At 39.4% G+C, this 25,825-nt stretch overlaps 1 non-coding gene across 1 annotated transcript in view; it reads right to left on the bottom strand.

Moving 5' to 3' along the window:
- COXFA4L2 (cytochrome c oxidase hypoxia associated subunit FA4L2) overlaps positions 1-19,571 on the bottom strand; it is a 38,608-nt gene extending 19,037 nt beyond the window's left edge. The window contains exon 1 of the transcript XR_015747815.1: positions 19,486-19,571. This is a non-coding gene — a transcript (cytochrome c oxidase hypoxia associated subunit FA4L2). The remainder of the gene's footprint in view (positions 1-19,485) is intronic.
- Positions 19,572-25,825: the final 6,254 nt, after the last annotated feature.

Raw genomic sequence — 25,825 nt, 5'->3', positions numbered from 1 at the left:
TTGAAAGGCGCCCATTCCGGTGCTATTTGGTCCGTCGGCCACCCCCGTTCAACCCAGCGTAGGATGTGTTGCAGAACTGGGTCACGTTTCGTTTCAAAGGCAATGTCTCTAGCCGTCAAGGGTGGTGCATGTAGAGCTTCGATCTGTAGTGTTGAGATGGTTGGGGCTGGATCTACAACAGAGTCTGGGAGCGGTGTTCTGCTCAATGCATCAGCGTGGAGAATTGATTTCCCGGCGATGTTGCAAGGTGTAGTTGTAGGCCGCCAAGAATTCAGACCAACGGGTCATTCTGGGGGACAATATATACGGGTTGGTTTATTACCCGCAATGATCCCCAGTAGCGGTTTATGATCAGTAATTATCGTAAACGCACGGCCATAAACATATTCATGAAATCTTTTAACTGCAGCCACAATAGCTAAAGCTTCTTTGTCCAGCTGACTATAATTTCTTTCAGCTTTAGCTAAGGTTCGCGAAAAAAACACGATGGGGGCTTCCGCTCCATTTGTAATACGTGGGCCAGAATTGCCCCAACCCCAAAAGGTGATGCGTCACACGTGATAGTGAGCGGAAGAGTCTCGTTGTACTGCATAAGTACAGAATCAGAAGTTAGCAATTTCTTTACTTGTTGGAAAGCATATTGTTCCCGTTGTCCCCAAACCCACGTTGCTTTTTTGTCTAATAGTCTATGCAATGGTTCTGCTACCGTTGCTTTGTGGGGTAAAAAGACATTATAGAAATTGATAAGTCCAAGGAACGCCTGTAGGTCTGCCTTGTTCCTTGGAGTGGGGGCCTTTTTAATCGCCCTTAATTTGTCTTCGGTGGGATGGATTCCTTGGCTGTCCAGGAGGTATCCCAAAATTCTACTTTTTCGGTACATAACTGGCATTTATCTTTTTAACTCTGAGGCCTGCGTTTTGGAATCTTCGTAAAACCTCTCTGAGTCGTTTTTCTAGGATGTCTTTGTTAGGGGCGGCGATGAGTACATCGTCGAAATATGGTACGACCCCTCTGATCCCTTGTAACAACCTTTCCATTAAGCTCTGAAAGATTCCGGGGCAACGCTTCCCGAACTGGAGCCGTTGCATTTAAATGCGCCCTATGCGTTACGATAGTTTGCGCCTCTGCCGTGGTCGGATCTAAAGGCAATTGCTGATACGCCTGGGCTAGATCTAGTTTAGCGACAACTTTCCCGCCACCCAGGGAATGGAGCAAGTGTTGCACTACCGGCACTGGATATGCACTTTGCTGTAGTGCGTGGTTTAAGGTGGCCCGGTAGTCTCCGCAAATTCTTAGTGACCCATCAGGCTTGATAGGCGTCACTATAGGGGTTTCCCAGCGGGCGTGGTCGGTGGGTTCCAGCATGCCCTGCGCTATTAGCTTATCGAGTTGTTCGTCGATTTTAGGCTTCAAGGCGAATGGCACCCGACGCGGCTTAAGGCGGATGGGTGCTATCTCAGGGTTCAAGTTAAACGAGATCGGGGTCCCCTTGTACTTGCCTAGTCCGTTCGCGAAAACGTCTTGGAATTCTTGCACGAGTGCCTCCTCCCAATCGCTGCTCTCGGCTCGGTGGACTCCGGCTACAGTGATTCCGAGCGGCCTGAACCATTGAAGGCCTAAAAGACTAGGCCTGTCGCGGTCCACGACAGTCAGTGGTAGAGCGACGTGCACGGTCCTTGAAAGAGATCTGGAATCTGCGGGACCCGGCGACAGGAATTCGGTTGCCCTGATAGTCTTTGAGTATAACCCTTTGAGGGTTAAGGTCTTGGCGGCGAATCGTTGGAATGAGCTGTTGGAGCGTTTTCCACGACACCATCGAGAGGGAAGATCCCGAGTCTACCTCCATCACGCAAGGTTTGTTTTCGATGGCGACCTTTACTCGGATTTTCCCGGCATCAAGGGATGTAGCGTGGCCTATGGTGATTGTTTGGTGGGTCTCTTCCCGCCTGGTTTCTTCACGCCTGGTGGAAGTGGTGGACGGCTTGTTTCTGTAGGAGTGGTTTCCCCATTGGTGGTTCAGTTTTTCTCGGTGTGTGCCGAAGAATCCTGAAGATTGGCATTCGGCCTGTCAGGGTTTGGAGTTTTGTTTGCTTCTGCAAACCTTTGCGATGTGACCTCGTCTCCCACAATTGCGGCAGAGTGCGTCGAGGAATTTGCAGCTGGATCGTGGGTGATTCACCCCACATCCTGCACATGGTCGGGATGAGGGTTGTGTGAACTGGTCTCGTTCCGTTCGGAGTCGGTTGACCTCTTCCTCATCGCTTTCTGATGGGGATTCTAGGTCTTCGTGGTGAGTCGATACCGGGTGTCTCTCTGAGCGAGGCGAAGTATCATTGGCGAGTTGACGTAGCGATGCGTTGGTGCGGCGCATTCGGGCTGCCGACTTCTTGGTCGCCTCCGCTGCCGAGGCTTCTTTAAGGGCATCGGTGAGGCTGATGTCCCCCTTAGCCATAATTTTGCTCTGGATTGTGCCGTCTTCTAGGCCCAGAACCAGGCGGTCCCGGAGGGCTTCTTCTAAGTCGGCAAATCCGCAGAGGCCTCCAAGGTTGCGGAGGTCCGCGATGTAATTGGCAAGGCTTTCGCCCTTCCGTTGGTCCCTCTGGTAATATTCGTGTCTTCTGACTAAGGTTGGCACGGTGGGCGCGTAGTGAGCCCGTAGTAAAGGCTCGAGGACGTCCCAGTCCATCTCTTTTACCTCGGCTGGCTTGGCAAGTGATTTTGCCATTTTAAACACGGTAGGCCCGCAGTGAGTTAGAAAGATAGCTCTTTTTTTGCCGGTTGTTGCATCTTTCAAATTGTTGGTCTCCAGAAACATCTGGAACCGATCCATGTATGACTCCCAGTCTTCGGTTTCTGAGTTGAATGGAGCGGGTGGTACGGCACTGCTGGCCATGTTGCCGTTGATGGTGCGTGTTCGACCACGTGCTCTGTGTGTTGCTCTGTAACTCAGTCAGCTCTTCGGTCTCCGTATCCCACCCTCGTCGCCAGTGTTAAGTTGGGGAATAATGGAGACCAGACATCTGACCAGTGACTTCAACTCTTTAATAATCGTAAATAGAACAGAACAGAGCAAGGCTATGGGCAACAGGGTTATCTGCTACCTTATTAACCAATGACATGTACAACAAGTTCAAACTTATAACCAATGAGAAGTGTCAAAATAGTGGCCAATCAGGGACTACTTATGGACCAATCCCTAGTTGTTGTATAAGGGCCAATCAGGTGTGCAGGTTTCCAAACCCTGATTTGCATTTATGCTAGTAACTTTTATTGATTCACAACAACAACCTTTCTTAGAAAGAGAAGGTTGAAGATTGGATAAAAGCAATCCAGAACGGTTGGATTCTTAAGGAAGCTGTATATGAAGTTAATGCAGCCTGACTAGTGGCATCCCTCCATGTTCTTTTTGAGTCAGAAACCACCTGGCTCTCTTGCCTAAGAATGATGAAAGGGTATATGATTTAAAATGTTTCAGGCAAGTCGATATATGAAATTTTACTTGAGAATTTTAGGCATCTAGGTTTTTGGCATTTCTTGCCTGCTTTATTTTTGGCAGGTGTCAGAAATGAAACCTCATCAAACTCAACTGTCAAATGGTAAAACTGTGGCATATCTTCTGTCAAAAACTGACAAAATACCCAGAATATGTCAATGATAATCACTTAAAAATAGCATTGTATTGTTGTTGTTTTTTATTCTGACCTTCCCATAACAAGCTCATGGTGCCTGAGATGATCCTCTCTCTTCTTTACAGGAGCACTAGCAGAAATGTACAGATCTGGTGGGAAAATAGGAGGAAGTGCTACATACTGCCCCAAGGTCCAGAAAGAAAGATGGGATATAAAATTAACCAATCAACCTGGGAGTGTGTGAACTGGGTCCCCCACTTCCCCCTGCTGTTCTCTAGGTTGGTTTGGAAAATTGGCATTAGCCCCAGATTTTAGAACAATGTTTCTCAACCTTATCAGCTTTACGATGAGTGGACTTCAGCTTTCAGAATTCCTCAGCCAACATGGCTGGCTGGGGAGTTCTGGGAGTTGAAGTTCACTCATCTTAAAGTTGCTGAGGCTGAGAAACATTGTTTAAGAGTCTTCTATTCATCTGAGAACTTTGTGGGCCAAACTTGCTTGTAATAGTTAAGGTGCTGGAGTAGAAACTTGGGAGACCATGAGTTCTAATCCTTTTTTAGACATGGATGTTAGCAGAATGACTCCCGATAATTAGCTGAAGGCTTTTTATTATTTCAGTCCAAGTTCCTCCTTCTGTGAGGGACAGGATTTATGCAAAAAGAAATTCTCTGGACTATGGTCACAATTTCACAAAGACTGCTGGAGAACAAAGACATTTATTTGTGTAAAGCCGAAAATATGGAATTAAGATTTCAAAATCAACACTAAAAACCAACAAGAAAGGTTTGTGAATCCAGTAGCTGTGACAATGACCTGTTGGGGAAACCATGAGGGAACGTGCCACAGAGCACTTCAATTGTTTGCAAAGTAGCTTCAAAGGAGGAAAATAAGCCAAGTTTATACGATCCCTTGGAGAAGCAACCACATTTAGCCATATATGCATATGCCCTCTATTCAAGATTATTTGATCCCATGCAGATATATGTATCTGCCTGTCAGATATATTTTATTCTGCCATCTCACTGTACCAGGCTCTTAAAAAATCTCTTTAGTCCCTGCAGTGCGCTAGGCTACTAATATTATAGGCCAGCATTGTCTTAGCTTCAAAACAAATATAAAATTAGCCAGCTAAAAGTTGCTCTCAGACCTCTGAATTTCTATGAGATTATTTTTTATGCTCAAGTTCAAATTTTTTTTAAAAGATGCTTACATCAGGTAAAACTATTTGTCCACATATACAGGGTACACCTAAAGTCAAGCTGTATAGATAATTTATCATATAAATTACATCAAATGCTGAAATTGATTGCTATTTATTTTTTATATCCTGCTTTATTATTTTTATAAATAACTCAAGTTGGTGAACACACTAAATTCTCCTCTTCTTCCCATTTCCCCCACAACAGTGTCCTTGTAAAGTGAATTGGTCTGAGAGACAGTAACTGGCCCAAAGTCACCCAGCCAGCTTTCATGCATAAGGTGGGACTTGAACTCACAGTCTCCTGGTTTCTAGCCTGAGGCCTTAACCACTTTTTCTTCTTAACATTTCCTTATTCATCTGACATATGACTTTCAAACATTCCTTAGTAACTATTTAATTGGGAAAAAAATTTAATAAAACATATTGTGATTATGGGGCCTGATTTTTGGTACACTTTGTATATGTCTCAGATGAACAAGTGCCTCTTTAATTTCTTTTCAATTGTCAAAAATCTCATCCATGTGCTTTAAATTCTAATGATGTGTGACATTAGAATCTAATTAAAGAATGTATGTCATTAGCGTTTAATTTATCAGGTGCCAAGGTCTCTTATACAGGTAGTCCTTAGCTAACAACTACAATTGGGACAAGAATTTCCATTGCTAAGATGATCACAATGTCATGTGACCAGTTCTGGCACTTCCAGTTGCCATCATTAAGCAAATCCTAATGTAACATCATTTGGTTGCATTTGTGATCTGCTGGCTTCCCCAGTGACTTTGCTTGTAGGAAGCCAAGCAAGAAGTTTGGAAATAGTGATCACATTACAGTATGAGAAACTAATTAATCAATTAGAATTAATTAATTGACTATCAATATTAATTTTAAGTATCCAAGTGTTTTATGGACTGGTCATTGGCTAAAATAAAGATTCTATTCTATTCTATTCTACAAAGGTTTTCACAATTCATTGTGTGTTTGTTTGGACCTGAGTCAGAATCTTTCCACTTACTAAGGACAATAACTCTCATATAATAAAGTCTATAGAAATCTATGGAAATGTGTAGGGTTTACTGGGGTTGGACTTTAACTATTTCAGAATAATTACTTCAAAAAAATATTTAAAGATGTCAATATTCCAAATTGATATTATTTCACATTAATGTTGATATAAACTGAAGATTAAAAATCAGAAAGAGTTTATGGGAAAGACAATTTTTGCGAAATTGAAAAAGATTGATATATGTATTTGGATTCCTATGTTAATAGCTTTAATGTATTTTAAGCAGGTTGATAAATAATTAAGAACATTCTTATGGGATGGATAAACACAAACTAAATTATAATTCACATATGATAACAGGGCTTTTAACTTTATTTTTATTACTGGGCATATATTTCAAATTCTATTTCTTAAAGGAATTCAAGTGATCAAATTGAGAAAACATATGCACAATTAAGTAATTATATGTTTTTTCTGATATCTTGGCAGCCACTTGATTAGTCAGAACTCAGTTGCATTTCCAGCTTTAAAGACTAAAATATATTTGAATAATGTTGGACTGCAGTTTTAATACTGACCCTTATTATCATCATAAATTTACACTGGGGAATAATCCCAGTTTGAAAATAACATGCACGTTTTTTTTCTATTTCGGAGTTCATGGTCTAACAGGGGTATTAATGTGCATCTGCATATTACCTATATATTTTTAAACCATTCAAGGTATTAGGGGAATAAGGATTGTCCAAAACTGTGGAATCGCTATGTGTTCAATTAAATGTCTTTTTGAGGATTCAAAAATGTGTTGTATTTTTATAGCCATTAAAGAGCATTGCTGAGGCAGATTAATATCTTGCAGGACATCTCTGAGAGCCTTGGAAAAGATATTCAAATATGATGGGTCTAAGAATCAGAATTGCACAAATTTTGTATTCCTGTGACACTCCATGGAAGTGAAAGTTGGACTTTAAAGTAGCAGGACGAGAAGATTATTGATGCCTTTGAACTTTGGTGTTGCAGAAGACTCCTGATAATAATGTGGACAGCCAAGAAACAAGTTGATGGATCCTCTAACGAATCAACCTAGAATTCTCACTCAAGTGACTAGGTTGAAATGATCCTCCTCAGACACCTTATGCAAAAACCCAGGTCTCTGGAAATGGCTCTAATGGTGGGGAAAAGTGGAAGGAAGGAGATGAAGATATCAACTAGCAACAAGGTGGGTAAAGTTAATTATACTGGCGATCAGTGCTTTGTTGGGAGACTTGAAAGAACAGATTAGGATAGGGGATCATGGAGAATATCTATATGGTCACTAGAGGTTGAAAATGACAGGATGGTACATCATCCATCCATCCATCCATCCCTCTTTCCATCCATCAACCACTAAGATGGATATCAGTTATTTACATGCAAGAGTCAAATATTCCTTATTAATAAATTAGTGGCTAAGAGTCTTAAATAATTTGTCATCATGTTGAATGTTGATGCTGAATGTATAATACAACACATATAAACTATAGGCTTGCCCCATAATTGTTCAATTTGATTTCATATCCATACATTTGTTTATATATTTTTGGGAAAGTGGATTAAAATATATTAGGGTGAATTATGATTTTGAATTATTTAGCAAAATATGGAATTTGTCAATATATGAAGGACTCTGGATTTAATGAGAATGGAGTATAGCAGATAGAATGGTTACAATATGAAGAAAAGTCATATTGGGCTTGCAACCTTGGATTTTTTTATATGTGTTTGCTCTCTGCTGATGAATTTGTTTTCTACTGATCTAATGAAATATTACTCTGTGCCAAGATTTAATGCTGTAAAAAATACTTTTTTTCCTATTGTCTGATAACATTTTTGGTTTTCAGTTTTCTCCATTTATTATTTTTCTTTATATCTCTTTCTGTATATTAAAGCAAATAAAAATCTTAGGAGAAAAAGGGACAACATTATCAACTTTAATATTGGTTGTCTGAATTGCCACTTACGCTACTTCTGCTGAGGTGGGAATACTGAGCTCACCAATTATTCTAGAAGTTATTCTCAAGTCTTTGTACTGTTTTTACCACTGTTGGAGGTTACTTATAGTTTGTGTGTGGTGGAACTAGTTCTGAATGTCCATTCTAAGGCATGTTTCTATAAGGATGTCTAAATGCCGCCTCAAGTTCATGTGGCAGTGCAGAAATGCAAGTGGAAAGAAAAGTTCTGTTGACATGAAGCTGACAACTAAATGCCCAAAATGGAAGTGAAGCCAGCTAGAACCATGTTTAGAGAATTCCTTAATGGTTGTCTTGAAGTTGAGAATTGGAGTGCCTAAATGTAAAACCAATAAACTCAAGTGGAGATTCTTAGCAGATAACAGCACGCTATGTATATGTGGAGAGACCCAGAGTCCGGCCCACTTGCTGGTATGTCATCTGCTACCAGAAACATGTGCTGATGTTTTATTTTGGGCCAACGACAAACCCCAAAAGGTGGCTTCATTCTGGCACTTTAAAGTTTGATCTAGACATGAAAGAAAACGTTTTGAGGAATCCTTTATCTTCTATTGAAGGGCTAGTTTGTTATCATCGTTTGTGGTCTGGAATACTTCATATTCCAGATATATCCCAGCATATTCCAGAAATGTTTTTCTGGGGGGGCTGTTCTGCTAAGCAGTACATTTATTTTATTCCTTATAACCAAATTTCTTTCTGCCAATATAGCAAAGAGTGCATAGCCTGAAGTAGTTTGTTGCCAATTTTTTTTAACACAGTCATGTTGTATTTATTGACTCAGGCACAAACATCTCTTGCTATCACCCATCCAAGATCAAACCTTTGAGTTTATGGACCACTGTAGATGAAGTTTTCATTATTAATGAACTTTGTGCTCCTTTTATTTCCTATGAAACAGTAAGGTTCAGTCTTCAAGATATACCATAGACATCACAATCCAAAGGTGACTAACTGTCACTGTTCGTTTTCAGCATTTAGTGAAGAATCTCACCCCAACTGGTTGCAATCTTATGCATTCTATCAGAGTAGATACCTTCAACTGCTACTGTCCCTTATTGTTGTCTTGGTCACTTCCACAGAGGTGTTCAGAAAATCCTCTTGTGTTTTTCATGAAGTCCATGAAATGATTTTTTTTTTAAATTTCAGAGCTTACTCCAAAAACTGTCTCCAGATAACAGAGACATCAAAACATAGGTCAGTCTTGTACATCATCAAGTTCTCTTACCTCATAATAGCAATACCACTTAGACTTACAGTATATACCACTTCACAGTGCTTTACAGCCTCCTCTAAGCTGTTTACAAACTCTTTAACAGCCAAGACACCACAGGGTTGAATGCAAGGAAGCCAGTGGGATTAGCCTGGAAAGTGGAAGGGTAGGCTGAAGAATCAGAGCTCCTGTGATAGAATAGCAATAGCAACAACACTTAGACATATATACCGCTTCATAGTGCTTTACATCCCTCTCTAAGAAGTTTACAGGGTCAGCATGCTGCCCCCAACAACCTGGGGCCTCATTTTACCAACCTCGGGAGGATGGACAAGTGAGTCAACCTTGAGCCGGTCAGGATAATATCTTCTTAAACTATTTTCTTGAATATGTATGTTCTATTCTTTCTGGGCTGCTATTAGCATTTCCCCAATTTTTTAAAGCAGATGTTATTTATTGTGTAGGGTTATTTATATCCAGTGATCTAATCACTGAATATAATACTTTAAAAACACATTCCCCATCTTTTTGCTCAACTAGTCCAATTCCTCATTTGCCCCTGTATTTAAGTGTTTGACTATATTTTTAAATGTGAACCTCCAGGCTCTATTGTTCTTAGGATGGTCATTAAATTCAATGAGGCATGTTGCCAACAAGCTCATGGCTAATTTTGCCAGATATGATGTAACCAGGACTTTAGCCTGGGTATCCTAGAAGGCTTGTAAAATGCTTAGGAAGTGTTGAGTATTACAGCAGAGAGCTATCTTTGCAGTTTTGGATAACAGAAAAGATTGAAGTCGGTCTTTGGATTTCCAGTGTACGAGGTGGCTTAGCCCCAAAACCAGCCTGCTCGGGGCGCTCCGGCAGCGAGCATAGATCGAAACTGCGCACGATCACGGTTTCGATCTGTCGGCGAAGGAACTCAAACCGGAAGACCATTTTTCCCCCCATTGTTTTACAATTCCCATATTTTTTTTCTTTCCTGTTCCTGAAGGCACTCTTAAAATCACATTTCACTCTGGGTTTAGAGGCATTAAACTGGAATGGTGAATCATCTGAATATCATCCATGAATCCTGTAGGCTGTGGTGACAGCACCTACAGAGAAGCATGAATCATTTTGTTTTTCATCAGGCTTGATGGATTCTCGGTGAGGAGATCACATTTGTTTAGTAAACAATCCATCTTCACTTCCAAAAAAATCAAGAAACGGGATTGTGGGGCAGTATATTCTAGGTGCACTGAAGAGCATTCTGGATAACTACTAGTGTCACACTCCTGGCTGTCTCACATTACAGTTGCTTCCAAGATGTTGGTACAAGCAAGTTCAACAGCTTCTTTATCACAGTATAGCATACTGAGAAAGCCAGTCCGGGCTAGTGATTAAAGACACTTGACTAGATGCTGGGAGAATATGAGTTCTTTGCTCTGCCTTCAGCATGGAGGCCAATTGGGTGGCTTTGAGCCAGTCACTCTCTCTCTCAGCCTAGGGAAGAAGGCAATGGTAATCTACTTCCAAGAAGATGGCCAAGAAAGCTGCATGGAATATCTGCTGTACGAATCATGGGAAGCGGGATCATGTTAAAGCAGAAGTATCATGGACTAGGAGAGGAATTCCAGGAGTCAGTGAATCAAAATGGATAAGAATGTGTCATTTCAATCAGACAAATTCTATTGCAGAAATGAAACTCAAAGAAAAAATAGTTAGCAATTATCATTCCAAAACAAATCACTGCCTCTGTAATAGGACACAACTCCATCAGCAACAGAATAATTTATCTAATGGGATACAACTCCATCAGCAACAGAATAATTTTCACCAAGATTCAGGGAAACTGTGCACCGACAATGGATGCTGAAGAAGTAGTTGATTAATTCTACGGAAATTACAAGTAATAAGATCAAACACCAAAGAAGGATGTGCTAATAATTATCGGCAACTTTAATGCAAACGTTGCAGAGGAACCTTCATTAAAAACAGTTGGAATATTTGGACTAGGAACCCACAGTGATGCAAGAGGCTGATAAGCTTCTGTATAGTAAATGGTGTTTGTCTCACTACCTGTTTTTTCATCAGGTTCCACATCCTGATGTCTCCAGGATTTCTCCAAACTTGCAACACTATAGTTAAATAGTTTGCATCTTATGTAGCAATGGATAGAAAAGCTCTATGCTGAATTTCAAAATGCTGTTGGTGCTGTCTGTGGCTACTGATTAATCAACTACTGGTAAGAGAAATACACATCAGACTCACAAAGATCAGAAAAGATCCAATCCCTATGAGATATAACCTAGAATCCACTGTAGAAGAGCATAAGGTTACAAACAAATTTAAGAAAACCAGAGAAATCACAGTGACACCCAACCTTGTATCAATGTCATAAGATAGCATTTCTTGACCTTGGCAGCTTTAAGATATGTGGACTTCAATTCCCAGCATCCTGGCTGAGGTGGGAGGGTGAGGGTGGGAGGGCGGAGAGGGTTGAAGCCCACATATCTTAAATTGCTAAGGTTTGAGAAACTGTGTCATAATGAACAAACATGAAAGGAGTTAATGATGGGACATAACATGGAAAAAATGGAAGGGATACATGGAAAAAAACTGTTCAAGAAGATTAACTCAGGTGTCATCATATTCAAGAGAGAAAAGTGTGAGAGGGAACCAGTGATGCTTGAGGAGAGTGTCAGATAAGCTTAACAACTGGCAAAAAAGAAAGCCCAGGATGGAGGAATAAAATCCCTGTGGAGCTTTTAAAAGAGGCTGATGTGGAAACAACAAAGGTCATGGTAGTCCTCTCTCAACAAATGTAGAAAATATGGCTAGTAAAGTTATATCGATATCCCCAAATCGTTGGAAAGAAAGATGTAAAATGTTCTAATTGCAGGCCACTAGCCCCAATTAGAGTCTTGGTGGCACAGTGGTTAGAGTGCAGTACTGCAAGCTACTTCTGCTGCAGCCAGCTGTCTGCAGTTTGGCAGATCGAATCTCACCAGGCTCAAGGTTGACTCAGCCTTCCATCCTTCCAAGGTGGGTAAAATGAGGACCCAAATTGTTGGGGGCAATAGGCTGGCTCTGTAAACCGCTTAGAGAGGGCTGTAAAGCAATATAAAGTGGTATATAAGTCTAAGTGCTATACCATCAAGATATTGTTGAACATTCTGCAGACAAGGTCAGAGTTCTAAGTATAGATAGAAGTGGCAATTGAACAAGCAGGGCTCGGAAAGAACAGAGGAATGTGAGACCAAACAGCTAATATTAAGTGGATGAAGGAAACTATAAGATAATATAGAAAAAGAGCTCTGTACCTGTTTTATAGCTACTCCAAAGATTTTGAGAGCACTGAACATTCGAGTCTGGAATGCAATAGGTATAGCTGCCCTGACATCTACTTCATATGGTAAGAAATATCTAAAACAACCAAAAAGCCTCAGTCTGAACTCTGAATGGTTTACCGTGGAAAAGGAGATTAAAAAGGGCTATATTCTGTTATCATACCTGTTCAAGCTATACTGATGAATACTTCATATGGGCAACAGATCTCTAAAGATTGAAGTCAAACAAGGAAGAAGGAATATCAGCATGCTGAAGTACGGAGACCACATATTTGCAAGTATTGCATAATGTGGTGAGAGATAGGACTGCTTGAAGAGCTTTTTCCTGTGTAAACGTTTTTTATTAAGTTATAGAGTATTATAAAATACAAAACACAAAAGTAAATAGAACAGTGAGGGGGGGAAGGGGGAAGAGAAGTGAGGAAAGATAGGGGAAAGAAAAAGAAAATGAAGCATTGACTACCAACTCTCTCTGTTACAGTAAAATATGGCATTAACATCAAATCACAACTTTTTGCTTTTCCATAATAGTATGAACAAGTGATTTCTATAAAGATCTATCAGTCTAATCTATAAAACCCAAAGTCAGAGTTTCATTCTTTTCCAAATAGTTCAGAAGTGGTCTCCATGTGAAAACAAAAGTAGAAGAGCTTTTATCCACAGAGTGACTAGGAATCAACTGTGATTGGTCTTGGCTAGGAGCCACAGGACAGCAGTTTTCTGCAGGTTTAAGTATTTATTTGTTATTTATTTATTTAATTTGTCAATATATCAGATGAACCTAGAGAATGACCTGGAAAATATTTTCTTATTAGATCTATCTAAGACACTTGTTAAAAACGTGAAGAAATCTGTGTGAGGGGATGAAGAGGAATTGAAGAAAAATCAAATGCTACTACAATTTTTAAATGAATTAAAGATTAAGACTGTTAGAAGGGAGGGATATAAAGTTGGCTTATTTGATCAAGGTTGAAATAATACTTTTTTGTTTTGCAAAGTTCTGACAGTGCTTTTTGTTGACACAAAAATTGAATAGTTGATATTTCATGGATTTATTACAAATTAGGGATGAGATATTAAACTCTTCAACATCTTCATAAATGATTTAGATGAGGGGATAGAAGAGGAACTTATCAAATTTGCAGACAACACCAAGCTGGGGAAAATAGCCAACACTTTAGAAGATAGGCTCAAGATCAAGAAGGATCTTGACAGACTTCAACCCTGAGCCCTATAAGATTTTACACTTAGGCAAGAAAAACCAAACGCACCAGTATAGAATAGGTGGCACCTGGCTCAACAGCAATAACTATGAGAAGGATCTAAGAGTCCTAGTGGACAACCACTTAAGTATGAGCCAGCAGTGTGCTATAGCTACCCCAAAAGCAGTCCTATGCTACATCAACAGAAGAACAGTATCAAGATCACATGAAGTGTAGTAAGACCACACTTGGAATACTGCATCCGGTTTGGTCACCACAATACAAAAAGATGTTGAAACTCAAGAAAGAGTACAGAGAAGAGCAACAAAAATGATTAGAGATTGGAGGATAAAACATGCAATGAACAGATGCAAAAATTGGGTATGTCTAGACTAATGAAGAGAAGGACTAAGGGTGACTTGATGGCAATCTTCCAATATCTGAGGGGCTCCCACAGAGAGGAGATCTACCTATTCTCCAAACCACCTGAGGGCAGGACAAGAAGTAGCAGTTGGAAATGTATCAAAGAAAAATAGAACTAAGGAGACATTTCCTGTCACTGAGAACAATTAATCAGGTTTGCCTCCAGAAGTTGTGGATGCTCTAATGCTGGAGGTTTTTGTTAGGAATATAAGTCACCTAACAGGTATTTGGGTTAGAAATATATAAACCAGGATAAACATTTTAGTACTATATCTTTAAGAGATTGCAAAAACTGCAATTGGGTGTGGTTTTTCAAACGGCCATAAGATGGAGCCAGAAACCTGGCTTGTTTTAGTCTGTCTCAGAAGAGAGTGTGTCTGAGTGAGTCTCTCTGTTTCCTTCTGTTGGAAAGTATTGCCGTTCCTCCGTTTTTCCTAATTGACTGATATTTCTGGATTTAATGTAAGTCTGATACTGAACTGTTTTTGACACTGGAATTTGTTATTGAATTATCCCTGGATTGAAAAACTGACTGATTTACCTGTGAATGATTTTGGATTGCTTGTTTGGACTTTGCTTAACGTTTCTGGAAGTAAAAACCTACATTTACTGTACAGTGTATCTGTGTGCTGTATGTGTATTATTCAAACACTACTCTCAAATACGTCTCCCTGTATGCGCTCATTCTCCTAACGGGGAATCACCTCAACAGTTTTTAAGAAGAGTTAGGAGAGCCATTAGTCTGGAATCTTATAGGGTTCCTGGTTAAGGAGGGGGTTGTATTAGAAGACTTCCAATGTTACTTCCAACTTTGTTATTCTGACATTCTGTTATTATTCTGTTAAATATTGTCTGAAAGAGTTTGGCTCCCCCCCCCCCACTCACACGCTAGGTCATATGATAATGAATACAGTGCTATTATATCTGCTGGGTTTATAAGGCGATCAAGTGTCATTGCACCCACAGACAACAATGTAATTGCAGAGGGAAAGAGTTTTGAAAAGACTTGTGTAGTTTTGTGCTTATAGCAAGCATGCATGGCACAAGTGTGTGGCTTATAGCAAGCATGCATGGCACAAGTGTGCACAACCTGTAAAGGAAGGGAAAGGTCATCATCCAGTTCAGATTCTCGCTAAATAAAACAAATAAAAAGTTGGAGTGTTTAGCACAACTTTAAAATGTTCTGGTTAATCTTAGGTGTGCAGTTGTATTATTGCTGAAAATCAGCTCCCTCTGTATTTATTTATTTGGCAGCCTGTGGCAAATTTTTCTTCTTTGATTCCATCCTTTAGTAAAACCAGTGGGGAGTGGAATTAAGTTCACAAGCTCTATAGGGGGAAGCAATTCTAGTTGGTGTCATCCTGATGTAAAGCTATAATAAAATTGTATTTTATTATGGCATTAGTTAGTATTTTATTAGTATTGCTAATAAAATATTGTAACACCGTATTTTAGGTATGTTAATGGGAAAGAGAGCCATGGTGGTGCAGATTGAAATGCAGAAGGCCATTGGACTGTAAAGGGAAAGGTTTGGTAGCTGACACCTGGGGTGTTCTCATTTTGAAGCTTGGTTTTCAAGGAGCAGGATGGCTGGAGAAAAATATCTACCAAATCTCTTGCTTTTTGCTGTTGGAACATCAAGCATTTCTAAACTCTTGCTTTTGTTTGGTTTTGTTTTCTTTAATTCTTTTCTTTTCCTTCGAGGTGTCTGTAGGGAAACAATCTGTGATCGGGCAAGGAACAGGATAGGGCGAAGTTGAGCCAGAAAAACAACCCTGGAGTCAAGGCCGGGAAAGTTCCCACGAGAAACTCCTTCTCACACACACATGCCCTCTTTGCTGCTCTTCTAACACTTTGGCCCCTGACAGGAAGCAAACTTTCCATTTGGGAATCCGATTCAGATAAAAGAAGAGATTTGTTGTTGCCTAGGCAGAAAAAGAGATTTGGGATGTACTTATTCCACTCTAACTCCGGATTGTACTCCACAACCCTGACCAGCAATAGCTGTTGCCAGACTGTGAATTTGCTGAGACTCATAGATGGATCTCATCTGGGGGCTGTGTGTCCCCTCAGTTTGCTAATACTGCTGGGCTTCATTGGTCACTTTGAGACAGATTTCAAAAACAGGCAGAGTCTGCAGTCCAAGACCACATCTGGCCCACTAGGAAGTCACGTTCCCAGTCTGTTGCACTCCACATAATCTCTCGGCTGTCCCTTGTCCCATCACTTCTTTCAGTAGATGAGATTTGTGTGCGTTTGTGTGTATGGGAAACTAAGAGAATAAGAGTTTGTTTGTTTGGGAGGTGGTGCTTTTGATCCCACACTTCATCAAGTTCAGACATGGAATTCAACAGTTGCACGTCCTAGCTTTGTGCAGGCCCTAAAGACTGAATGGTTTTATAATTAATTTTAGACAATTACAGCAATTTTTAATCCATTTAATTTGTAGCTCTGTGCTTGTTCAAATGCTCCCTTGACCAAAGAAAAGTTATGCACCCCAACCCAGGAGACTGAAGTAACAGACTCAGAGGGAATAACCTTTCCTTAATTTCTGATGTTCTGGGGTTGACTGTGAATACTCCAGGGATAAGAGAGAAGAACTTTAATATTCTTAAGGATCTTCACTTGGATGGAAAAATTCTAGGAGAACAACCTCTTCCTCCAAAGCCTGGAGCTCATTGTGCCTATATCTCTTGAGAGGTTGATGAAGATGTGTCTATTCCACTTTTATCTGCAATTCAATCAAAGACAAAGGAAATCTGCCATTGATAATTTTTGTGCTAAGAGCCTTGGGCATCTGCCGCCAAATTGAATCAATGATCACTTTAGCAAGTAAACAGATATTATTATAAAAGCATTAGACATCTTCAAAGGGTGACTCACAGTACACTTGCCAGAGGCCCATAGCACGATACCTTATCAGGCAGGTATCAGTGACCAAGAGTTCAGTAGTCACCCACCTTTTTCCTTTTCTTTCTTCTTCCATGTTTTCATGGAACTTCTACATTTTTAAAAAAATGTTTTTTATTTTATTTTACAACAAATCCATCTTTCAGTTATATAGTGTGTTGACTGGGTACATATATCATGTGTAAATATTTATATTTAATATACGTTTTCTTATTATGATTACATTCGTGTTAAAAATTGTTCAACCTTATATATCTTATCATTATAACAATATTCATTTAACTTCTTATTTTATTTTCCAACCATTTATAAAATAAATCCCATATCATATAATATTCTACTTCTTCTTGTTCTTTAATTGCCAATGTTAATATATTCATTTCTGCACATTCCAATATTTTCATGATCACCTCTTCCTCTATCAGAAACTTTTCATTTTTCCAATTTTGAAACAAATACAATTCTTAGCTGCTGTTAATATATGTATAATTAAATCTAGTTTTTCTTTTACTATAATTTTCAGGTAAAATCCCCAATAAAAATATCTCAGGCTTTAAGTCTATGTGTTGTTTTACTACCGTATATGTGGTGGACATGTATAGAAGCTAAAAGATATTGGACAAAAATACACACATGGCTGGAACTTCTACATTTTGGAGGAGGTGTTGACATACAGGAGTTTGTAGATAATCACTAAAGGTTTTTCCCCCCTTCCTGAAAAATATTGCTCAGACATTCTACATATGCTCTTATGGGAACAGATAGTCAAGAATGAAAACATAGTCGCTTGGCATCATCTCTACTGAGCCAAGATGTGAAAATGTAAAAGCATTGAGATTTTATTCCAATTAAAAATGAGACAAAAATACCCTTGAGCATGTATGGAGTGGCTTTTAAAATTAAGGAGCATGTCTTCTTTTGCTAAGGAGATAGTACAGAGAAATGTACATATCAAAGTAATCCTGGTAGAGTTTAAGGACTGTTAGAAGCTTCCTTGACAAAACAATTGAATTACTTATAAACTTACAGATTTATTCCAATATTGTTATTGTATTTTATATTTAATGCTTCCACCTATGCAATAGATATCATCAACAATTTTTATGTTGCATTTTTAGAGTTTTTCCCTGATTCAGCAGCAATTTTCAAAACAATATTGGCTTCTTTCTTCCTTTGTTTATATTTATGAAAGTACCAATCATCTTATGATTATCAGGAACAACAGTAAGATATTTCATCAAAATTCATATTTTTTCCTGAAAAATGTTAGCTATTTTTTTTTCATTAACCTTAGTGCTTAACCATCTCAGTATTATTTGGGGAACAACTGTGGCACATGGGTACTATTATTGGGAAGGGAAATATCACCATGAATAGTTTCAACTTTAACTGGCAGTCCTAGATTGATATTGTAAAGATATTGCATGTTTTTTTTTGTTCATATGGACACTGCATATCTGGTGGTTGGGGCCAGTGTCATCTTAAATTCAGATTTCCTTCCTCGGGTAATACATATACAGTGCTACAAAGAATAAAATTCAAATCTCAAAAACATATTCTATCCAAAATGTACTAAATTTATAGCTTTGTCAGACAAGGAGTTTATGATTCATTCACTAGTATGAGCAGAAGAGTTTCTATTAACATTTTGAAGTAAGAAGGTGTTCTAACCCTAAATCTGAAAATACCCATATGCACTATGGTTTTACATGGATCTCTGATTCTTGGAAACGTGAGCAAGGATAAGTCACTCTGTGAGAGAGATGGGTGGTCTTTGATAAACAAGTGGATGTTCACGTTCTATCCCTATAAACAACAGCGGCCAGTTCTTCCTTCTTCACTTTTCTTTCTCCTATCCAGGCTAGCATAAATCCTAGGATAATCTGGGCCTGAGATGGGAAGCATTTGGCCCATCAGTCAAATCTGACCTGCCAGGTTGGCCTGAGAACAGGTCTTGACAGCAATGCCCTTCCCAGGTCATTTACATAGTCCCTAACATTCAAATTGATCAGCTTTGCTGATTCTGCTGGTACTCTTGTACTAATGCTGGCAGGACTTGGTTTTCTTCAAACTTTCAATGTTCCAATATCTCAGGGGCTGCCACAAAGATGAGGGAGTCAAGTTATTCTCCAAAGTACCAGAGGGCAGGACAGGAAGCAATTGGTGGAAACTAATCAAGGAGAGAAGCAACTTAGAACTAAGGAGAAATTTCCTGACAGAACAATTGATCAGTGGAACAACTTGCCTCCAGAAGCTGTGAATGCTCCAACAACTGGAAGTTTTAAAAAGATGTTGGATAACCATTTGTCTGAAGTGGTGTAGGTTTTCCTGCTCTAAGCAGGGGTTGGACTAGAAGACCTCCAAGGTCCCTTCCAACTCTGTTATTCTATTCTGTTCTGTTCTGTTCTGTTTCATTCTTATTCTATTCTATTAACTGTATGAAGAAGAATGGCAAAGCAGATCATGAGGATTCTGCAATGCTAGGTCAGATCAAATAATGGATCCCTTATAAATATTGCAGAGACTCTTGTCCCAATCTAAACATAATTGCTGTCCAGAAACATACCTCACTTCAGGAACAAAGAAGGTCTTCCTTGCAAGGATATAAAGACCACCCACAACTCCAAATCCGGTGATAAGAATTAAGGAGAGCTAAAGAAAGAGAGGGAGAGAGAGATGAAACATACTTATATAAAATGAATATTTATCAAGGGATTGGGGAGTGAAAGGGAGCTCTTGACACATCAGGAGATTTACAGTGAAAATATGGCACAGCAGTCATGTAGCCCAGTTCTTGTACATAGTGTAGCTGTCAGTTTGAGTGACTGAATTAAAAGGGAGGGGAAATAGCCATGTCTTGGTGAGGAACTGTGTCTTGGGAAGAGAAATTGCTTTCTGTTGCTGATATCTTGAAGGAGAGAAGGGAGCAGGACTTTTCAGCCAGGGGGACTAAAGAGAAAAGTCTAAGGGGGCTCAAACACTTTTTCTTCTCCCGCTTGCTGAAAATTGTTACTGGATATTTTATTTCATCATGGGCGATGTCATTTACTTTATCAGTGAGGATCAGAGGTGGTATTCAGCAGTTCTGACCAGTTCTAGAGAACTGGGAGTGGAAATTTTGAGTAGTTTGGAGAAGTGATGTTAACCTTCCCTCAGGAGTGGGAGGGAATGGAGATTTTGCGTGTGTCCTTCCCTGCCATGCCCACCAAGCCACGCCCACAGAACCGGTGGTAAAAATGTTTGAATCCCACCACTGGCGAGGATGCAATTTCAGACTGATTTTCACTATCCTCTAACCTGCCCTTGACTCTGCTTGGTCCTATTTCCAATTCCTTCTACCTCTTTAACCTTTTGAATCCTGTCACTTATCGTCCTCTGAGTATCATTTTTTCTTAACCAGCTTTCACCCTCAATTGTTGTTCCCAAATCAATGGAGCACAAGGCCGATTCAATGGATGTACCGTATATGACTAAAACAGGAATTTCTTTAGGGATAGCTATTGCCATAAAATCACCCATCTCACCCATCATTGAGTTACTTCTACATCTATCAACCCCAAAACCAGAGCAGGAAACCAACTCTACAGGAAAACCAAAAACTGCTTTCATTGAGTCTGGCTGTAAATAGGATCTGCCAGATCTGATTCTGCTGTACAACTTCCTTTTCTTATAGCTAATGAATTGGGGAACCCTTTGCCAAATCCATTTCCAAATGTTATCTTGTTCCAGCCTTTAAAAATTCTTCAGCCCCTAGACAATGGCTTCTGCATACCCTATCTATGATTTTCAGAAGTGTTAAAAATCATTTTGGCAGCTCCGGACGTATTTAAATTCCTTGAGAATTCTGTCTATTTTCCTAGCGATCTATGTGTTGGATCTGTTCACATTGATTGGCGATTTTGAAAGTTCCAGTCTCAATACTTCCAAAACACCAAGTGTGATGACCCCAGGGCACGACACAAAAGCAACACAGTTAAATAAGCAAGAAGTGTCCCTTTAATACCTCCAACTTTGCCCCCAATGTCCAGGTTACCTTCATCTGGAGAAAAACTCTCCCAAGAACAGTCTTTAAGTGGAGGAAATTCAGTCCGAAAACTAAGTACATACAAACTGTAAATAAAAATCCACAAAACCATGCTGCAGTAATTAACTTGACAGGGCAGGAGAAGGAATTAGACTTGAAACCCCAGGAAAACACCCGCAGTTGAGAAGACACCAGGAACCCAGATAAGCCTCGAAGTAATAAGATCAAACACCAAAGAAGGATGTTGCTAATAATTATCGGCAACTTTAATGCAAACGTTGCAGAGGAACTTCCCAGTTTAATATTTGGACTAGGAACCCACAGTGATGCAGAGGCTGATAAGCTTCTGTATATAAATGGTGTTTGTCTCACTACCTGTTTTTCATCAGGTTCCACATCCTGATGTCTCCAGGATTTCTCCAAACTTGCAACACTATAGTTAAATAGTTTGCATCTTATGTAGCAATGGATAGAAAAGCTCTATGCTGAATTTCAAAATGCTGTTGGTGCTGTCTGTGGCTACTGATTAATCAACTACTGGTAAGAGAAATACACATCAGACTCACAAAGATCAGAAAAGATCCAATCCCTATGAGATATAACCTAGAATCCACTGCAGAAGAGCATAAGGTTACAAACAAATTTAAGAAAACCAGAGAAATCACAGTGACACCCAACCTTGTATCAATGTCATAAGATAGCATTTCTTGACCTTGGCAGCTTTAAGATATGTGGACTTCAATTCCCAGCATCCTGGCTGAGGTGGGAGGGTGAGGGTGGGAGGGCGGAGAGGGTTGAAGCCCACATATCTTAAATTGCTAAGGTTTGAGAAACTGTGTCATAATGAACAAACATGAAAGGAGTTAATGATGGGACATAACATGTAAAAAATGGAAGGGATACATGGAAAAAACTGTTCAAGAAGATTAACTCAGGTGTCATCATATTCAAGAGAGAAAAGTGTGAGAGGGAACCAGTGATGCTTGAGGAGAGTGTCAGATAAGCTTAACAACTGGCAAAAAGAAAGCCCAGGATGGAGGAATAAAATCCCTGTGGAGCTTTTAAAAGAGGCTGATGTGGAAACAACAAAGGTCATGGTAGTCCTCTCTCAACAAATGTAGAAAATATGGCTAGTAAAGTTATATCGATATCCCCAAATCGTTGGAAAGAAAGATGTAAAATGTTCTAATTGCAGGCCACTAGCCCCAATTAGAGTCTTGGTGGCACAGTGGTTAGAGTGCAGTACTGCAAGCTACTTCTGCTGCAGCCAGCTGTCTGCAGTTTGGCAGATCGAATCTCACCAGGCTCAAGGTTGACTCAGCCTTCCATCCTTCCAAGGTGGGTAAAATGAGGACCCAAATTGTTGGGGGCAATAGGCTGGCTCTGTAAACCGCTTAGAGAGGGCTGTAAAAAGCAATATAAAGTGGTATATAAGTCTAAGTGCTATACCATCAAGATATTGTTGAACATTCTGCAGACAAGGTCAGAGTTCTAAGTATAGATAGAAGTGGCAATTGAACAAGCAGGGCTCGGAAAAACAGAGGAATGTGAGACCAAACAGTTAATATTAAGTGGATGAAGGAAACTATAAGATAATATAGAAAAAGAGCTCTGTACCTGTTTTATAGCTACTCCAAAGATTTTGAGAGCACTGAACATTCGAGTCTGGAATGCAATAGGTATAGCTGCCCTGACATCTACTTCATATGGTAAGAAATATCTAAAACAACCAAAAGCCTCAGTCTGAACTCTGAATGGTTTACCGTGGAAAAGGAGATTAAAAAGGGCTATATTCTGTTATCATACCTGTTCAAGCTATACTGATGAATACTTCATATGTGCAACAGATCTCTAAAGATTGAAGTCAAACAAGGAAGAAGGAATATCAGCATGCTGAAGTATGGAGACCACATATTTGCAAGTATTGCATAATGTGGTGAGAGATAGGACTGCTTGAAGAGCTTTTTCCTGTGTAAACGTTTTTTATTAAGTTATAGAGTATTATAAAATACAAAACACAAAAGTAAATAGAACAGTGAGGGGGGAAGGGGGAAGAGAAGTGAGGAAAGATAGGGGAAAGAAAAAGAAAATGAAGCATTGACTACCAACTCTCTCTGTTACAGTAAAATATGGCATTAACATCAAATCACAACTTTTTGCTTTTCCATAATAGTATGAACAAGTGATTTCTATAAAGGTCTATCAGTCTAATCTATAAAACCCAAAGTCAGAGTTTCATTCTTTTCCAAATAGTTCAGAAGTGGTCTCCATGTGAAAACAAAAGTAGAAGAGCTTTTATCCACAGAGTGACTAGGAATCAGCTGTGATTGGTCTTGGCTAGGAGCCACAGGACAGCAGTTTTCTGCAGGTTTAAGTATTTATTTGTTATTTATTTATTTAATTTGTCAATATATCAGATGAACCTAGAGAATGACCTGGAAAATATTTTCTTATTAGATCTATCTAAGACACTTGTTAAAAAACGTGAAGAAATCTGTGTGAGGGATGAAGAGGAATTGAAGAAAAATCAAATGCTACTACAATTTTTAAATGAATTAAAGATTAAGACTGTTAGAAGGGAGGGATATAAAGTTGGCTTATTTGATCAAGGTTGAAATAATACTTTTTTGTTTTGCAAAGTTCTGACAGTGCTTTTTGTTGACACAAAAATTGAATAGTTGATATTTCATGGATTTATTACAAATTAGGGATGAGATATTAAACTCTTCAACATCTTCATAAATGATTTAGATGAGGGGATAGAAGAGGAACTTATCAAATTTGCAGACAACACCAAGCTGGGGAAAATAGCCAACACTTTAGAAGATAGGCTCAAGATCAAGAAGGATCTTGACAGACTTCAACCCTGAGCCCTATAAGATTTTACACTTAGGCAAGAAAAACCAAACGCACCAGTATAGAATAGGTGGCACCTGGCTCAACAGCAATAACTATGAGAAGGATCTAAGAGTCCTAGTGGACAACCACTTAAGTATGAGCCAGCAGTGTGCTATAGCTACCCCAAAAGCAGTCCTATGCTACATCAACAGAAGAACAGTATCAAGATCACATGAAGTGTAGTAAGACCACACTTGGAATACTGCATCCGGTTTGGTCACCACAATACAAAAAGATGTTGAAACTCAAGAAAGAGTACAGAGAAGAGCAACAAAAATGATTAGAGATTGGAGGATAAAACATGCAATGAACAGATGCAAAAATTGGGTATGTCTAGACTAATGAAGAGAAGGACTAAGGGTGACTTGATGGCAATCTTCCAATATCTGAGGGGCTCCCACAGAGAGGAGATCTACCTATTCTCCAAACCACCTGAGGGCAGGACAAGAAGTAGCAGTTGGAAATGTATCAAAGAAAAATAGAACTAAGGAGACATTTCCTGTCACTGAGAACAATTAATCAGGTTTGCCTCCAGAAATTGTGGATGCTCTAATGCTGGAGGTTTTTGTTAGGAATATAAGTCACCTAACAGGTATTTGGGTTAGAAATATATAAACCAGGATAAACATTTTAGTACTATATCTTTAAGAGATTGCAAAAACTGCAATTGGGTGTGGTTTTTCAAAGGGCCATAAGATGGAGCCAGAAACCTGGCTTGTTTTAGTCTGTCTCAGAAGAGAGTGTGTCTGAGTGAGTCTCTCTGTTTCCTTCTGTTGGAAAGTATTGCCGTTCCTCCGTTTTTCCTAATTGACTGATATTTCTGGATTTAATGTAAGTCTGATACTGAACTGTTTTTGACACTGGAATTTGTTATTGAATTATCCCTGGATTGAAAAACTGACTGATTTACCTGTGAATGATTTTGGATTGCTTGTTTGGACTTTGCTTAACGTTTCTGGAAGTAAAAACCTACATTTACTGTACAGTGTATCTGTGTGCTGTGTGTGTATTCAAACACTACTCTCAAATACGTCTCCTGTATGCGCTCATTCTCCTAACGGGGAATCACCTCAACAGTTTTTAAGAAGAGTTAGGAGAGCCATTAGTCTGGAATCTTATAGGGTTCCTGGTTAAGGAGGGGGTTGTATTAGAAGACTTCCAATGTTACTTCCAACTTTGTTATTCTGACATTCTGTTATTATTCTGTTAAATATTGTCTGAAAGAGTTTGGCTCCCCCCACTCACACGCTAGGTCATATGATAATGAATACAGTGCTATTATATCTGCTGGGTTTATAAGGCGATCAAGTGTCATTGCACCCACAGACAACAATGTAATTGCAGAGGGAAAGAGTTTTGAAAAGACTTGTGTAGTTTTGTGCTTATAGCAAGCATGCATGGCACAAGTGTGTGGCTTATAGCAAGCATGCATGGCACAAGTGTGCACAACCTGTAAAGGAAGGGAAAGGTCATCATCCAGTTCAGATTCTCGCTAAATAAAACAAATAAAAAGTTGGAGTGTTTAGCACAACTTTAAAATGTTCTGGTTAATCTTAGGTGTGCAGTTGTATTATTGCTGAAAATCAGCTCCCTCTGTATTTATTTATTTGGCAGCCTGTGGCAAATTTTTTCTTCTTTGATTCCATCCTTTAGTAAAACCAGTGGGGAGTGGAATTAAGTTCACAAGCTCTATAGGGGGAAGCAATTCTAGTTGGTGTCATCCTGATGTAAAGCTATAATAAAATTGTATTTTATTATGGCATTAGTTAGTATTTTATTAGTATTGCTAATAAAATATTGTAACACCGTATTTTAGGTATGTTAATGGGAAAGAGAGCCATGGTGGTGCAGATTGAAATGCAGAAGGCCATTGGACTGTAAAGGGAAAGGTTTGGTAGCTGACACCTGGGGTGTTCTCATTTTGAAGCTTGGTTTTCAAGGAGCAGGATGGCTGGAGAAAATATCTACCAAATCTCTTGCTTTT

The sequence above is a fragment of the Notechis scutatus genome, chromosome 2, assembly GCF_049901735.1.
Source record: "Notechis scutatus isolate UNSWTSFEM ecotype Mainland chromosome 2, rNotScu1.2, whole genome shotgun sequence".
NCBI classification, from domain to species: domain Eukaryota; kingdom Metazoa; phylum Chordata; class Lepidosauria; order Squamata; family Elapidae; genus Notechis; species Notechis scutatus.
This window is presented reverse-complemented; position numbering and strand designations above follow the sequence as displayed.